The sequence below is a fragment of the Ptychodera flava genome, unplaced genomic scaffold (genome assembly GCF_041260155.1).
Source record: "Ptychodera flava strain L36383 unplaced genomic scaffold, AS_Pfla_20210202 Scaffold_65__1_contigs__length_701920_pilon, whole genome shotgun sequence".
In the NCBI taxonomy this organism is placed as follows: domain Eukaryota; kingdom Metazoa; phylum Hemichordata; class Enteropneusta; family Ptychoderidae; genus Ptychodera; species Ptychodera flava.
The window spans coordinates 193683-211968 of record NW_027248387.1 but is presented as its reverse complement, the minus strand read 5'-3'; positions in this window follow the sequence as shown (position 1 = coordinate 211968).

Sequence of the window (18286 nt, the reverse complement as noted above, 5' to 3'; positions counted from 1 at the left end):
GTCAGTCGATTAACTCTTGGGCGCGATGCGCAAACAGCTTTCTTAAAGTTCCTAAAATGATTGTCGGACCGAAGCTCCAAGCTAGATTATTCACTCAGGGTTTATGCCGGCTGTTCGTAGTGTGAGGAATCCACCTCATCGGTACTGTAAGCTATGATGAGTGTACGGTGCCTTCATTCACACGTGCATGCAGTGTTGCTTGAATAGTAAGTCAGTTCAGTTCGGTTCGGTTCGGTTCGAAAGAGGGATAATATATTCGCTTAGGATAATTACATCGATCGAAGGCCGAAGGCCTACCCGTGGTAGTGTTAAGAATAGAAGTTATGACACAACAAATTGGCGGAAAGTCCAAACCCACTTTAAAATCAACAAAATATAACATCTGTCCTAAAAATGTAACGTCGAACGGTCAAAAATACCTTCAAAAGTTCAAGTTTTACTCTGGTAACTGAATTTGACTGATACATGCCAAAGGCAGGTCAATATTACTGTCGGGCAATTCTTCGCATCTCTCATTGCCAGTCCGCATTGTTTTGACCTGAATGTATTTTAGCAAAAGAGAAACAAATCACCAAAATTATCGATTTTTCAAAGTCAATAAGACCCGTGCACAACTCCAATCTATCAAATAATCTTACGTGTGCAAAAGTTCAACTCACGCAAAAGTTTCAAAATACAAGCAGAAACGAGCATAAGAATGTGACATTTCAGAGGCTGAGTATTTGAAACGAAGCGTATATGAGTCATTTAGAACAATACAAGCTGTTTAGTATTCATATGCAAATATGTCAAATGAACTATTTTGTAAAACGCATGTTTCAGAAGATACAGTACTACCGGAAAATAATGTGCATGACGATGAAAAGTGATTGCAATTTCATATCTTGTATCAAAGGTTGTCATTCCTTTATCAATTAATTACGTCCAATACAAATAGAAAAGTAGAAGTCAACGTTTGCTTCTACATGTAAAAATTCAACGTGTTAGGACAATGAAGTAGTCCTGGATTTCAGCGTTGTATTGGCTTGGCTAATACTTGAGGTAGATTGACAGGGATATTGGCAACATTATCACTCCATGGAGCCCTGCATCTATATTTATTATTTACTGCAACGCCATCATGTGTCACTAATTCAGTTTCAGGAATAGAGGGCGCCAGAAGACATAATTTACGCACGCTTTAAAGAATAATTCTGTTCACCAGTTTGATGTAAATGATAAAGACGAAAACCATTGCATTGTCTATGCAGTGTTTGTCTGGTGTCAGGGACAGTTATTGTGTTGGTCGTGTATGTCAACGCCAGTTTGCAATCAACGGCTCAGTATATAACTTGGCTGAGATAATCGTAGAGTGAGATAAGGATATCACTTGCTGATAATACGATATTAAAGGATTAGTTGTATCATATTCTCAGCAAGTGATACCCTTACATGCGTTTTCCATAGGATATTTAACGCTGTAGTTTAATCAGCGATTCAATATCAAAATTGTGTGTAGGTTTGTCTGACAGCAGTGCTGTGGTGATCGTGACCACGGGATAACAATACCTGAAAAAAATAATCGCCCTCGTAGTAATAGATGGAAAAATGCAGAGTTGTTGTTTTTGTTTGCCGTTTTTTGTTGTTTGTTTGTCTTTTCCACTTGCCGCTAAGTTTTCACAGAAGATTCCTTGAATCATTCGGTCATCAAAAATCTCCAGTACACATATAACCTCTGATCGTAGATCGCGTTTTAGGTTTGTTAGGCAAAAAAGAATGATTTGTTTCTGTTTACCACCTGCATCGCGCATCACTTCGAAGTGTGTGCGTCAAGTCTTTATTGTGTGTTTTTCTTTTGCCCCTACGGAAAAAAAGATAATGTATCAAATTCCACCAAAATATAAAAAAATGACAAAAAAATCCAGTCGCCGCATAATTTTTGCACATGTCAATAACTTGACACAACCCTATTATTTTTTGGACCTTACTAAAAAGTATAGCTGCACGCGCTCGACTTCAGACAACTCTGCCTGAATGATGCGGACAAATTGTAGTCATGGTAACAGTAGCAGGTTTTATTGTCGTCGTTTATGCGGAAAATGCTGACAAATATGTATTGATGAATATTAATGATAGAAAAAGTGACGTCATTTGCGATCAGCGCTATTGCCACGTTCGACACATTAGAAGTCTCGTTGGGTCGATCTCTAGTACGTATGACACGATTTTACGGAATATTAAGTCAAACACAACGAAATGAACGAGATACACAGCGGCCGATGGCGATCTACGGTTACTGACGTCATGTCTTACTGGCGTCCCTATTGCCCTAAGAGACCATTGACGCCTTATAACTAGTTCACGCAAAACACTTCGGACCCTGTTCACTGAAAGATTCTTGTATAACAATTTTTCAACGCACATGGTCCGAAGATTGTGTCATTTTCAAAGCATTTTGGTGATCAGGTGCAGCCTGCAGTATTTAACTTAACCGAGAAAAAAACATCAATTCCGATCCTTGTATGCGAAGAGTATAAGAACACCAGTGTTGAACCCGTGTGTTCTCACATTCTCAATAATTTTGTGATAAAATACGTTTTTATTTTTCTAACTTGTGTTTAAAAACACTCCATCACTACACTGTTGGAATTCTCGTAATCTTAAATATATAGTCAGGAAACGTGAAAACGGGAACTATATTTCTGGGCGGTCGAACCACGATACAGAATGACATGGTTTATGGATATTCCCTAATAACGTTATATTTGGATAACATCCATAATGGGACAAAGTATACAGTTGATATAGACACCGGGGTCCTTGGGGTGAAAAGGGACTACTCCCCCATAAAAGCCGGATTATCGTAAATCTATGCAAATGTAAAAAAAACCACGCTACTGATCGGACGTGCCATGTTTGGTCCAAGAATCCCATAATTTTGTCATGTTTCAAGCGTTCATTATCGTTGGATCTTGCATATAATGTCGGTGAATATATAGCGATTAAACTTGAGTCGAAAATAAACTGAAAAAAAATGTTTCGTTTTTGTAGGAGAGCGCATATGTTTCACATTGTGTTCCCTGTACGATCATTTGACCCCTCTTTGCATATGTCACGAAAGAGCCCATCATGATTATTTAATTTTATCATACGGTAAAGGCGATGCAAACTGCTGCGTCATCAGTAATACCCATATTGTGCGCCCACGATCCTGTAACTTCGCGTTTAATGAATTCATACAGTTGCTCAAAGTGCAGTGTAGGTAGTGATACAGAGACCTCACCTTGAATATTATTTTGCCGTGAGTGTATGGGGGTTCGAATCCCGTTTGGGTTATAGTAAAATTTATATTTCTTCTTCTTTAGTCTGCGTAAAGGTCAATGAGCTGGTTACAATTGTGAATGACAGATCAAACAATTTCTATGGTGCTGGTCATTGATACATTTCATAACTAGGGACACATTACGAGATACATGAGTTTTGTGTAATTGACAGTTCAAATAGAATGACGTCACGACTTTGCATCATGCAAATAAACGCCATACGTTTATTGACTGGAGGAATCTATTTTCAGAAATTCTTAGGTATTGTAGTAATGAAGCCAGACGCCTTTCAGTCATTAAACATGTCCTAACAATACGATGGATAGACGAATGACTATAAGGAGCGAGACGAAAACAATGTCAGTCGTCGCTCTGTGCCGAGACATGGGAGAAACTTGGGTGATGGCTACTGTAAGCTTGTCTTCTTTGAAATAAATACAATGTAGTACCAAAGAACTCTGGATGTCTCGTGCAGTCAATACTCTAAATATTCTAAGTACCTCTGAGCAAGCCAAACGAGTAATCTCCAGTGCGAAGGAGAAGGCATTTCTCCGAGTCCGTGAATCAATAAAGGAAATTGCAATTGTACCCATGGATCTATTGGTGGAACGTAAGGCGGGCTGTTTTTACACTTGCATAAGGTTCGAATTCCGCCGATGGATCCAGGGCCATGTCTGTGGAATTTCAAGCTGAAGCCAACAACCTGAAACCCTGTTCAGCGATATATACATTGCTTAGTAAGATTGCTGTCATAAGTTTGCGTGTAATGCACGACTCTGTATGTAGTTCAAATGCTTCATGAACTTCACAGTGTTTTGAATTGTCGCGCTGAGAATGAATTGCTACAAGTTAGTTCGTTTAACTCACTTTTAGGTTGGGAATTAGCCAATTACTTTTACTACTGCTATTGCCGTTAGATGAATAGGTGCCTGTGAGTTGTGGGTTCAATCAGATACGGCAATCTAATGAATGAACATCCTTAGTTTGATGCCACAGTCATTTTGCTGTGTATAAAAGGCCATTTATGTTTGCTCCACCTATACGTACCTCAATAATTAATAGTTCTACGCTTTGAGCAGAACGAGTATCGAAGTGTCACATTGGACTCCGGACGGTACACATACACGCACTGTAATATGTTGGTTTCAGCATGACTCGCATCCCAACCTTTCTCGCACGAGTGTCGCTAATGGCGCACTTCTGACCAAGAGCATACAAAGTGCAAACGCAGGTCGCTTTATGCAAGAACACCATCATTTCGAGAACATGTCATGTGATATTACTAATTGTAAATATAACTTAGGTATTTGTAGCAGGCTATGATCAACTAAAAGTTACTGAGCATAAACTTTCAAAGACGAGTATTCTTCTTTTACCAGATGCAAGGATGGAATGAAGAATTGAAGCAGTAACAGAATCAAAAATGTTCATAAGACTATGCTCATGTAACATTTAGTAAATTACTGCGTGCTAGCAGACCATAGATAATATTTTATTGTTGAACTTTTGTCATTGTAAATACTGATCTCTGTCAGCCACGAAAAAATGGAAGCATATTAATGTGAGTACAAAGAGATACAATGCTACGATTTTTATTTTTCGTTTAAATATTTTTCTGTCTCATAACTAAAGCTTAAAGACACTTTCTTTGTTTAAATTACTCTAACAAAAATTAGCAATATCCTGAGTTGTTCAAATTTGGGACGTCTACTGCAATAGTATTATGTTCAGTAGCGTCAAGAAAATAAAAGACACATGCCATATTTACAAAGCCAAGTTTGAGCTCAGTTTACATTACAGAATCACTCTACTATCCACCTGTCAAATTCAATCTAAACACAAAAATAATCTTAGCATGCATTTTAGCACTGATCAGCAGAGACCAATGACGTCGTTGAGGGCGCACATCAGTATGAGATCAGAACGAATTCCGCTCCAGTGGAAAGAGGAGCTGTGACGAGAGCACCACTCCGGGTTATGTCTCAATTACAGCATAGTAGGATGGATTAATCAGTGGACGTCAGTCGCCAACCTCATGAATAATAAATTGTGTAAATGTAAGCTTGTAGATTGCGAAGATTTCGGATCTTTTCGGCTAAAGACATTCTTTACTTTTAACACACGGTAAATTTTCGATATAGATATTACGCACATGGTTCAGTACAGTCGACATGACAACCGACACAAATGACTAGTACATCGAAAATTGCAACCTTTGATGATTGTCCTTGTCAGGTACGGCTCCTAGAAATCAGGATTTGACACTAGTAAATTTACAGTAACTTATTTGTCGCCAAATATCGCCTATTGTTGGCCAAATTTTATTTATGATAACTTTGCTAGCTGTTGTATGGAGATCTTCTAAGCTTTGAATGCTAGGTCAACAGTTCTTGTCGGTTATTGGAGCATGGTGGAGCACGATTTGTTTCGGTCATCATGCATTTTCGGTTACAATTGACCACTCTCATACCTAAGTGGATGTGCATTCTGTTCGGGCTCGCTTTTCATTTATTCCGTACTAAGTTCTTGATGCTCGCTTACTATAAACCGAGTCAAAGGCGCTAGCATCACGCTATCATGGATGTTGGTTTAGTATATTCATTTCAAATACAGGTATACCAGTACTAGATTCGATACCTGTTACAGCGAGATGAAAAGCGCCCGTACTACGGCCTACACGTTAGCTTGTGCCAAGTAAATACAATGACACATAGCGCCCGCACCGGACATACCCAACACCTCAACTGAATTTTGCCTGGTAGTGGTAGATATCGAATACTCATACGAACTCCACGACAAATTATGAAGTTTATGTTAGCATAATTTGTTCTTCTACATTTTGAAGTATTGCAATGGGATTGTATAACTAGGACACCATAAAATGTCATAGCATTATAAGATTTAGTGACGTCGACTGTAACGTTAAAGTGGAAGAGAGATAAATGAAGTTGTTGAAGTATTACGATTCCGATATCCATATCGAGTACCGAGTCACATTTACTTACCCGATTCTTAGCATTGACATCTGCACCATGTTTAATCAGCACTTCAGCGACGTCTGCATGACCTCCTCCAGAAGCTTCATGCAATGCTGTGGATTTGTACTACAAAAATGTAAACAATGTTAAAATTGCTGTTCACCAATAAGAACTAAATCATGTCGGCATGGTATGAGGCATATACCGAAAAAGTCTGACAATATTATTGAAATCAAAAAAGGCACAGTAATCAAGGAGTATGCTTTCATTGTGATGGGAAATTAAGGATGTACGATCGGAAAAAGGAAAAGTAATGTAATTTTTTTCAAATGGGTTTTTTGAATACCTACACATGAGAGTAATCCAAAACTGGGGAAAAAGATGGGGTCAACGCGCTTGTTTTTTTACAAAATGACATTAAAACTACATGATTTTACACAAAAAATCACTAAAAATCAATAAAACAGGTCATCATTTTCATATTTATATCATGATTGCATTTTTCACTTTTACACTGTAAAAGAACAAACAAATTTAAGCTACTTTGAAGATTTTACTTACATTAAAATTGAGCTGAAAAGCCAAGATATTTATTTTTTAACCAAAATTGCGACAAATATGCCCAAAATTTTAGGAATGGGAGAGGGTAAATTATTCATCATTGATTGTTTTTAAATGTCAATTTTCTCAAACTTTGCTAAATAATAGCTCTTTTCGTGATTTTTTTTCAAAACCACATTTAGTTTAGGTCTGTCTAAAGAGCGAGTCATAGACATTAAATAATCCACTTTCAAATATTCCAAATTTGGATAATAGATTTTTCAAAGACACATCTCTCTCTCTCTCTCTCTCTCTCTCTCTCTCTCTCTCTCTCTCTCTCTCTCTCTCTCTCTATCTCTCTCTCTCTCTCTCTCTCTCTCTCTCTCTCTCCTCTCTCTCTCTCTCTCTCCTCTCTCTCTCTCTCTCTCTCTCTCTCTCTCTCTCTCTCTCTCTCTGTATATCTGTCTCTCTGCCGTTATATTTTTTCGAGGCGAACGTTATTGTTGTGGAATATATCGCTTAACAAACAACCAGAACAAATACAACTTTGAAATAACGATACACTGTTACCGGTCTTCGTGCAAAATCACTTGAATAAAGTCACACGTCATACGTGTGGTTGGTCACTCTCTCTGCGAACAGATCGCGGTTATCTTAGCATAATTTGTCCTTCTACATTTTGAAGTATTGCAATGGGATTGTACAACTAAGACACAATAAAATGTCATAGCATTATAAGATTTAGTGACGTCGACTGTGAACGTTAAAGTGGGAGAGAGATAAATGAAGTTGTTGAAGTATTACGATCCCAATATCCATACCGAGTCACATTTACTTACATGATCCTTAGCATTGACATCTGCACCATGTTTAATCAGCAATTCAGCGACGTCTGCATTACCTCCTTTAGAAGCTGCATGCAATGCTGTGTAATTGTCCTACAAAATGTAAACAATGTTAAAATTGCTGTTCACCAATAAGAACTAAATCATGTCGGCATGGTATGAGGCATATACCGAAAACGTCTGACAATATTATTGAAATCAAAAAAGGCACAGTAATCAAGGAGTATGCTTTCATTGTGTGATGAGAAATTAACAAAACACACAGCTTGCATACTGATATTTAAGGTAACAAATCAAATAATAAATAAAAACTAGAAACGTAAGCAATTGACTCATAGTAGCCATTTACCAAAAAAAAAATACGAACAAAACAAAACAATGCGCATTGCATTGTCCATTGTACGTCTTTGCAGCATTCGTAAACAAGACCTTTAAAATTCGTTATATCACCAGTGAAATGATTGGATTAAAATAATTCATTTCGACCATTCTATGACAGATGAAATGACTTATGTGAAGCACGGTCACTCCACAAAACGGACATCCATCAACGTCGCTTCGCCATGACGCGACGTACCAGCTATCTGGACTGGCTTTGCGTTGCCGCTATGGCGGATATGACATCAAAAAGACTTATATTAGAACCGTACATTAACAATATTGCAATGACGTTTTTACGCGTAGTTCCGACAATTGAACTTCAATTCTTCATTAGTTTGCCATTATCTATTGCTTTCTTTCATCAAAAGTCATGGCTTTGTACACCTTCCTGGTATTCACGCACGCCTCACAACAAATAGTGTCCTCATCTAGCCTACACACACAGGAATCATCTATATACCTTTGTGAATACTTTAGTCATAGCGTTGTGAGCTAAATACTATCTTTTTTACAGTTCCAAGCGAATTATTGATGAAAAGTTCGTTTCGATATATGGTCAGTGGCGTCGACAACATAACCATTGACCATTCAAACTGCTGTCAATCACAAAGTGACGCGCAGAATGTGCTAATGATCAAACATTTGCTGTGTACACCGGATCACCTACGATGTACACAATGCAATATAAAAATCCCCAATAAAGACCATTCAATCGACTTTAGAAGGGCGAATGCATACCGCCGCGATTTAGTTACGAAAGTTTTTTTTTTCATATCTTTATTAGCTGTCTCCCAATTTTGATCACAAATATCTTAGTCGAATACTTGCAAGGAAAAGCCTACTTGAACCAACTGCGAATATGTTTGAATAGTGCTGCCACGTTTCGCCGCTGCCACAGCGTTCACCAGGTTCAACTTTCTGTGAACCAGTATGTTTTATGTTTATCGATGGCCCCAACATAATCTATCTTGATTTCCAAGAACGTTCTTTTTTATTATAACAGAATGTATAATAAGACCGTATCACCATTTTACATTCTGCTGTAACCTTTATTATGAAGGTAGTAGTCTAAGCATAAGTTTCACTTTCATGCCTACACTATGCAATGAGCTCGCTTCGACCGGATACTATAGAAATAACGGGCGACGCGCTGACCATGAACGTTTATTTGTGGGCAAGGGCGAGAGGAAAGCCAAAAATTAACGGGCGAGGCTTGCCGAGCCCGTTAATTTGGCTTTCCTCGAGCCCGCGCCCACAAATAAACGTTAATGGTCAGAGCGGAGTCTGTTATTTCCATTATATTATCAGCGAACCCAAGAAAACCGTCAAAATTTCCGAAAATTTCAGGAGCGAACGACAACTGGGCCCGAGAAACTGAGCATTAATACCCGACGCACTGTCAAGCGCGCTGTAAAAAATTGGCAAATCCGGAGATGTTTTCAGAAAAAGTATCTCAACTTGACCTACAAGTGCTCCATTTATTTTGTGATTGATTATGATTTAAGTTTGAGATGTAAAGTTACGATACTTTGAGTTGTTAATCTTATTATTCATATTCACGGGCATGTAAACAGACCATTACTGTGTATTTGTGGTCAGTCACGTGGTTCAGCTCGACCAATCAAAATGCGACGGGCAGCGCATGGTAATATAACAGAATGTATAATAAGACCGTATCACCATTTTACATTCTGCTGTAACCTTTATTATGAAGGTAGTAGTCTAAGCATAAGTTTCACTTTCATGCCTACACTATGCAATGAGCTCGCTTCGACCAGATACTATAGAAATAACGGGCGACGCGCTGACTCAAACAAAAATAATTGGCATATCATAAGCATAGACTGTATCATAAACAACCAGCAAAGTTCCACAAAGCTTTTTAAAATTACGACGATTAGGGGTAAAAATCGCTTTCGGAACAAAGGGAATGGCCCCTAGGAAACAGTCGTTCCGTGATTCAAACAATTGTCAATCATTCAGTGACGTGAAGAGGTGTAAACTGGTCAAACATTTGCTGTGCATACGAGAACAAATACGATGAAAACAAACCAAGTGTACGCTTAGAATTACATGTATATCGGCGTGCACACAGGAAGAAAACTTCGTGGATGTCATAAGTTAGCGCCTATGATGCAATGACATCGCTAAAGTGAACCCTTTTTGGACGTGACTTCGCTAAAGATGAGTCGGTACCGGTACGATGTATTCTTGCCAAAAAGTGTGTACATGGTATTTTACAAAACTGTAGGCGGAGTCCATAGTTTTCATTGACAATGACATCGAAAACAATTAAACATCAAAGCATGGCGGTAGCCTCCATGATCAATATAATTACAGCACTTTCCCTCTAATAGAGGGGCCGTGATTCCAGTCAGGTGAAGAGAGCCACTTTTTTAAACAGCCCCCCCCCCCCCCCCCCATCTACGACCGAAAGTACTGGTACGCTACAATTGCTTTTGATATAAATACCAGCCCTGAAAACGACCGTATCGTTTGTGATTATGTACACGTGTTCTCACACATGGAAATGACATGTGGTGTTAGGAAAGCCGTAAGCTTTTGACACACCGGTTGCCCAAGTTGTTAACGTTTGGACTTCTGTTATGAGAATAAAATAAAACTTGCAAGACATCTGAATTGTCGAAACATTGTATCTGTCAGTTCACGGTGAGCAAGTGAGCGTTATCACCCGATCTTCTAAAGGCTTTAGGCCGAAGAGGGTACGTGTGTCCGAGATCGGTTTCATTGAGTAGGCAATATATCGTAAGATTTCGACAAAGGTTGGACTTTAATTTCTTCAATAACGAATATATCTATGAACACAATCCGTGGTTGATTACAGTCGGAGGTTAACTAACGTTTCACGCAAAAATTGTTCAGAAAATTAACATAACTCGTGATGACTTGTTGGGGTCACCCTTCGAGCAACCGAGTAGCCGACCGCGATCGCTTACAGATATCGTGATACACGAGATTTAGGGAAATCTCGACCCTTCCGTGATGCACTTAACTTACTTTATTTTTCTATTTTAGTGATCGGTTATGAGAGATAGCGACCTTAACATACCAAAATATTTCTTATATACTTTGTTTGGGGATTTCACTGAATTAGTTTTGTACATATTTACAACATGAAACAGATGTTCATAATACTTACCGCATAATCGTACCAACCTCTACCATTGACATCAAATCCATCATCTATCAAAGACTTAGCCCTCTCAACATCACCTCGCTCTGCTGCATCAATGAGATCCTGTAATAGTAAACATTAAGTTATACACTGCTATACTCAGATTTCTGTAATGGTAAACAATTAGTTATACACTGCTAAGCTCAGATTCAGAAACTGCATGTAGGATGATAAACAAATATATAAATGGATTTAAATGGATTTCAGTACCATGCCCAGGGCTTGTTCACATTTTACATACGATTTAGTGAGTTGTACATCATCATCTTACAGCACGTACATTGACAGGTATGCAGAAAATTGTCTGATGCGCAATACACAGAACTTATATGTGTCTTATACCCATCTTCGTTCTGATTCTTTTATTCATGGCCAAGGACAACAGTACGAAAGACAGCAGAGCTGGCGCAAGATGGTCAGTTAATCACTTCCTTGTGATTTGGAACATTAACTTAACTCATCTAATAACTCAACTAATAACGATTATAGCCTTAACAAGGAAATATGACATCAAACTGGTCCAATAATCATTTTCATTCAAGGTACAGGTGCCGCCAATTGAACTGTTTATGCAAAGGTTGTTCGTGCGCAGTTTTTCAGCGGGCTGGCAAATTTAAAAACTAATCAGCGGGCGGGGAGAAAAAAAATCGACATTTACTGTGGGCGGGGAAGAAATTTAATTATTTTCAGTGGGCGGGTAGAAACTTTTTGACCGTGGGTACCTGAAAATACGTAGAGGGAGGGGAAAGCCGTGGTTGATAGAACTTGTGGGGGATAGAGCGCATAACTTAGAGGGGAGCAATCTTCCAAGGTATACTGCTAGCTGCTCGCACGGTTTTGCGTTGATCTTGGTTGCCTAGTGGGCATAGGGGCATTTCAGTAATTGGGAGAGGGCAGTTGGGAGCTTGCATTGTTGTTGTTGGGAATGGGGGGTCGACCATAGATACTGGAGGGCAGAGGGCATCAAAATTCAGTGGGAGGGTACATTTTCCGTGTATGCCAGTGGGAGGGCAGTTACGAACAGCTCTACTTTCCCCTCCAGATTTTAGGTCAAGGACAAAAATCAGGAAAATCAGTATATCAGCCTTCAAAACATGTTTTGTGATAATTTTGCAAAATTGATGAAATTTACCAGTTTGCGGCACCTGAAAATAATACATTACCAGGTCCTGGTAATACATAACCAGGACATTTGAGATTTACAAATTTAAGTAGGACCATCCTGAACCACTGACAGTTAGTGGTGGTGCCAGGTGTCCGGAAAGGGTAAGCGTATCCTGCTAGCATGCTACATCTACCAGGATGTGTCGAAAAATTATCTAAATATTGTATGAAGTGAAACAGTATATGAATCACTGTATTAAGTCAAAGCCGGGAATGCTGTCGCTAATCATTTGAGTGACCGAGCTTTCGTATTTGGCCACAATGTCATCATATCGACCGTAGAACTTTTTGAAAGTCCTCACGAGTCTTTCGGATGTGAATCCCTGTCTCACTAGTTCTGATACCAATAAGCTGTCAACGACTGAGCTTTGACCCGAATCTCGTTAAACCATAAGAATGGACAATGAGAAACACCAGGTTTGCCGTTGTTACCTATATTTATTGTCGGCGTGCTGTCAATGGACAATTACTGAGACTTAATACAAAAGTTTGTACGCTTCATTAGATTTGCTATGAACGGAGATAATATTTAGTCATGAACAGAGAAACGGCTAACACGTTGATTTCAAAGTACCATATTGTCATTGTTGACAATATTTTATTGACAAGTGTCAAGATGGAGATAGGTAAAGAGTACAACTTGTGCAGATATATATATATATATATATATATATATATATATATATATATATATATATATATATATATATATATATATAATAGTATTTTAATAGACTAAGCTTTAAACGTATTTTAAATTCTATCAGAATACCGATACGCGAGGACTTTGGTTAATAACGTTTCTTACCTTTTGTTACCATACAGAAGCATTGTATTTAAACGATATCGTGATTAAATGCAGGCATGAACGCCATTATCTGAAACAGCTGAATATTTTCACCACGGACTATGACCCCTTTACTGCGAGGATAGCGTTGACCATAGTCAGGAAGGAGCGTGAATGTACCTTGTAATGCACTAGACAAAGTTGTTTTTCTTTCTATGGGATTCTAGAAAGCCATGTTAATAAGCTTTAGTCATATATAGTATAGTGGCGTCAGCCAAGGTTTTCAGTCTGGCAGATTCATTGTATTTTAAGTTAGACTGGGTAACATTGCATGTCCGTCAAAACTGAATTAAGTTAGAACAGTTGAATGAACACTTTGCCTGCTACATACTACTGACGTAAAATCGTGCGAAAGAATTGTGAAATCCGCTAACCTTGGGATCCCTCCGTTTGCTGGCAGCCATGGCCATGCCATAGACAAAGCCAGGAGATCATCAAACTTCGTTAGTGGCGTGCACCTTCTCAACGTCCTGGCAGCCTGTCGAAACAAATATGGCGTTAACGTTACTCAAGGGGTCTCGTGATCAAAGATACGTATATTATGGGTCAATTATTAACTTCTGGTTATCCTATTTCATCAAAAACATCAATAAACATCGTCGGGTGTATATTGACATCTCTCTAATCTTGACAGTGTTTGTTATAGCAACGGTTCCTTTATGTACAATACCTCACAGCAGGAAACATTGAACAACAGAAATACTTCCGAAAACCGATATAATGCTTTGCTAAGAATAACTATCTGGAAAAGACAAAAATAAGCACTGTATGAGAAACTTTAACGTTTACAGTCAGGTCTTGCGATTTTTAATATAGACAAAGATAGAGAAGTTGAGATCAGTTTGTAATATTCGTATGGCGGAAGTGACACAAGCACCGGGCGATCTGTTACATTGAGATATCTAGGTACACGAATGATCAACAGTGAACAGTGGCAACGCAAAAATGTAGACTTTAGTCAACTTGATAACATTTGACAAATGTCTGAGAGGACACAGTACGGACATATTTGTGTTGAGTTGTGATCTACTGACATATTATAAACCTACCTTGAGGTCTCCGGTTGATGACGTTATTTAAGTAGAACGGTCTAAAATATCAACTTCAATTGTCCCGTTGACCGATATTTGTAGTGTCAAATTGATATTACTATGCGGCTCTCCCTTACATAAAGTAAATTATCGGCCTTGTAGTAAGCTTACACTGGTAAAATGTTTATATTGAATTTCAACAAGCTGTTTAGAAACTATTTGTCAAGACTACGAAAATGAAATATATTTCATCTATTTCGCGACCCTACCTTCAAGGGCCTGGAGCATGCAATTTTCTTCTGAAGTAGTGTTGTACGATTATTAAGACCAAACCCTGAAAACTTCAAACAGCAGCTGGCTGGATGTTGATATCAAATGACTTGTGGTTTAGACCTATGGACATTGGTACACCACCAAGTTTCGTTCCGAAATTACAGTATTTCCTTAACGTGTGTTATCTTTCTGTAAAAATGGAAAAGAAAGTCTGAAAGCGTAAATGCTTTTCATGAATAAATATACAAATGTTAATCTGTTTTTGGCTAATGGAGGTAGAAGCGAAGTAAGCACATACGCTCATTTCACACTGTGTACAGGTCTGTAATTGCTGCATAGCAATCACAGAGATGTACATAGTGTACGTGGGAGCCAAGTCTTTGCAAGGGTAAGCCTGGTGAAATTTTACAACCGATTGAAATTGTATCAGTCAGATTTCATCGGGAATATTTATTCATTATTGAAAAAAATGAAATATACAAATAGCATAGGGTATTAGTGTAAATAGGAGGCGAGAGCAGAAGTCTTTGGCGGACGACAGTTCACACACAAGTCATGCCGATCGCCGACGTCCTAACAATAAAGTTACTATTGAATTGACGGTTGCGTCACACGCAGTAAACAATTGCCTTTGACACGAATTCACGAACTCACTCTAAGCTGAAATGCAAGCGTTATTTGTAAATGTTACTTCGTGATTTTATCATATAGAGCTTTCTTACTAGGCTAACATGAGCGTAGTGCTTTTGAAAATCGATTCGGCTAACTGATTTTCGATTTTTCTTCAAAACAGATATGAAAATCTGATGGCTATATGGTGACTGCAAAGATAAAACGTACGGCATAACTTGAAGCCTTTGCATATTTCCATCACCAACTAGTATGTTCATGGAAAATCAAAACTATTTGCTCAGTTGAAGAAATATGAAATCGCACAGGACAGTAATCTTACTTCTGCCGCGGCTAAGGTTGAAATACTTACTAATGACATGAGCTTTTTAGTGCCAAGTATCAATAGCTTATCTCTTTTGTTGTTGTTGTTATTTTTGTTTATTTACTTCATATTATGTGTTTCCAAAATGTGCAATGTTATATTTATTTGGTTGTTGTGTCCCTACTTTTTGTTTTTATTGCTTGTTTGTCTGTTTTATCTGTACAATTCATAATTGTGCCCTAGCTCTCGTGCTTTGATTTCCTCAGCAACCTTTGACCTTGTTCTTTGTTTCCCAGAGGCATCATTCCCACAGATGGTAATCCTGTATGGTTTTAACGATGCATCACAGATGATAATCCTGTATGGATTTTTATCACCCTGTGCATTTACGGCGCCCCCAATCTTGAATTCCCACCCTTCCGAATGTCATCAGTTGACTTCATTTCTGTATGTCTGTGTAATAATTGGCTGTACACTGACAGTTGTATTACGTCTAAATATTCCAAATTGAAGGCATAAAATTCCTCACTGTAAGCGTGATTCAGTGCCTTGCGTTTTTTGCTTTTGATTGCATTCCACGATCCGTAACCTTTTATAAGTTGATTTATCATATACCGATGACCGTATCCGTGTCTCCTCTGACGCGTCGTGACGTGGAACGTAAAACATCAATTGTTGTTTATTTCCGATTTTGATGTTATGATGTTCATCTTGCATTTAACGATCAAATCCATCTTTTTCACTTGAATCAAAATTTACCAATACAAAACAAAACATATTACTACTACTAGTACATATGAATTTATCGTTCCTTTATTTCAGATCTAAAGAGAGTTACAGGACAGGTTGTTGTAGAAAATTAAAAGTTGATGTTCACAATCTGTTGTATTTCGCGCTACTTCGTCGTTCCTGTTCACGTCAGCCATGTTTCAGCAAGAGTTATAAAAATGAATTCAAACTTACAATATTGTCCGTGTAATAATTATCCACCAGAACACCGGGACGGTGACCAGAATAAGTAAATTGGCTCCATTCCTTTTCTGAACTGCGGTAAATTGCGCTGAAATAATCCTGTTTAGACTGTATTCACTCGACACGATGCGATCGACGACTTGATCAGCTGTTGTAAACAAACATGTATCAATGCGCTCAGGCCAGCGGCAGAATATAAAAACATAGTCCCTTCGAAAGACTGACAAAAACTAATAAAATTTCTTTATTTTTAATTACCTTTTACATAAATATACGGTCATTGGCATATGATAAATCGGTTATCCCACGATATCAGCGCTTGGTTGGGACGTATTGCCACTCGTGAGGGTGCGCGCCGCATCACACTCGTCTTCGACTCGTGTGATGCGGCTCGCACCCTCACTCGTGGCAATACGTCCCAACCAAGCGCTGATATCGTGGGATAACCTCATATTATTTATAATAAAGGCAACTTACAACACATTGCTATACCAAAATTTCAACAGTTGCCGTACAAGACTGATAGTCAACAAACTCAGGGCAATAATGGATTTTACCGTTATGTGCACAAAATTTGTCATTGGACTTCTCGCTCTCTCTATATATATATATAAGTAAGACTGACAATTTGTATTGCAGTTAACCCTTTATCGCACATTCATTCTTTGGTCATGATCGTTTTCCTCGCGACATTCCGAAATTAGCGACAATATAAACAGTTGGTCGTTCTTTCTCCTTGCAGTACTCATAGAAAGTTGGTTACTTAGGAGGGATGTTAACCATATCAGTTGTTGATATTACTCCGCTGTTTGGTCACTCCACTTCAGGGTGGGTTGTGGTACACTTTTACGAATTGTTAAAACATTAAGTTGACTACACATGTTTAGTGATATTTACGACGTACAACGGTAGTTGTCAGAGGAAGGCTGGAGTTTGTAAAATTATCAGTGTTTTTTTCCGGATTGTGAAAAATATCTTCAGCCATTCACGAAAAGTTTATGAAGATAAACAGCAAAAATTTAAATGTTGACCTCGCGCTATCACAAAAAAAGTGCTGGATCGAGTGGCTGCGCAGCACACGAAGCGAACAGCTTTACGGCATCTATGAATACAGCTTGGACATATTAGCTGTACCAGTCGATTTTTCCAAGAATTGTGCATGCTTCTAGACGTTCGAATTCCAGATGCCGAATTTGCAACGTCAAAAAGGACGCTGTAGCCGGATTAGGGAAAACTTGAAGTAGGTACAGCATTGTAACACATTTTGCAACATGATAAAAAGCCTGTGATGGTACCAGATTGTCTCATCAGATAATTTAACCACCAGATTACAATTTCAATGGAAAACAAAGGCTATCACATCTCCATAGTCCTCTTACAGACTAGAACAAAGGCGATCCCAGGGATCGCGAACAGTGCTTTAAAACACTTCAAAGTTATGTATTTTCGTCAGTTTTGACGTTTGACATTCTGATTAGCTTTTGCTTTGTGTTCGAAAGTTACACGGAATACGATTATGACCTCCTGAATTAGTAATAATTTAGAAAATGCGATGTAGTACAGTTATCTTAACTTTATTACTGACCACGATGTAGTGGTGATATGGTAGAAATATGTCAATCTCGTTCACTCTACGCATGCGCGAATCCACATACCTACTCATCAATGTGTCAAAATCTTGCTGAGATGACTTTATGTTACACACTCAACAACTTCAACCAAGTCAATGTCAGCTTCTGACCTTTACAATTAATGTAACTGAGGTGAGCACACGATATTCCGCTGTCATAGAAAGGTTAATCTGCAGAGGCTTACCCAAGGTA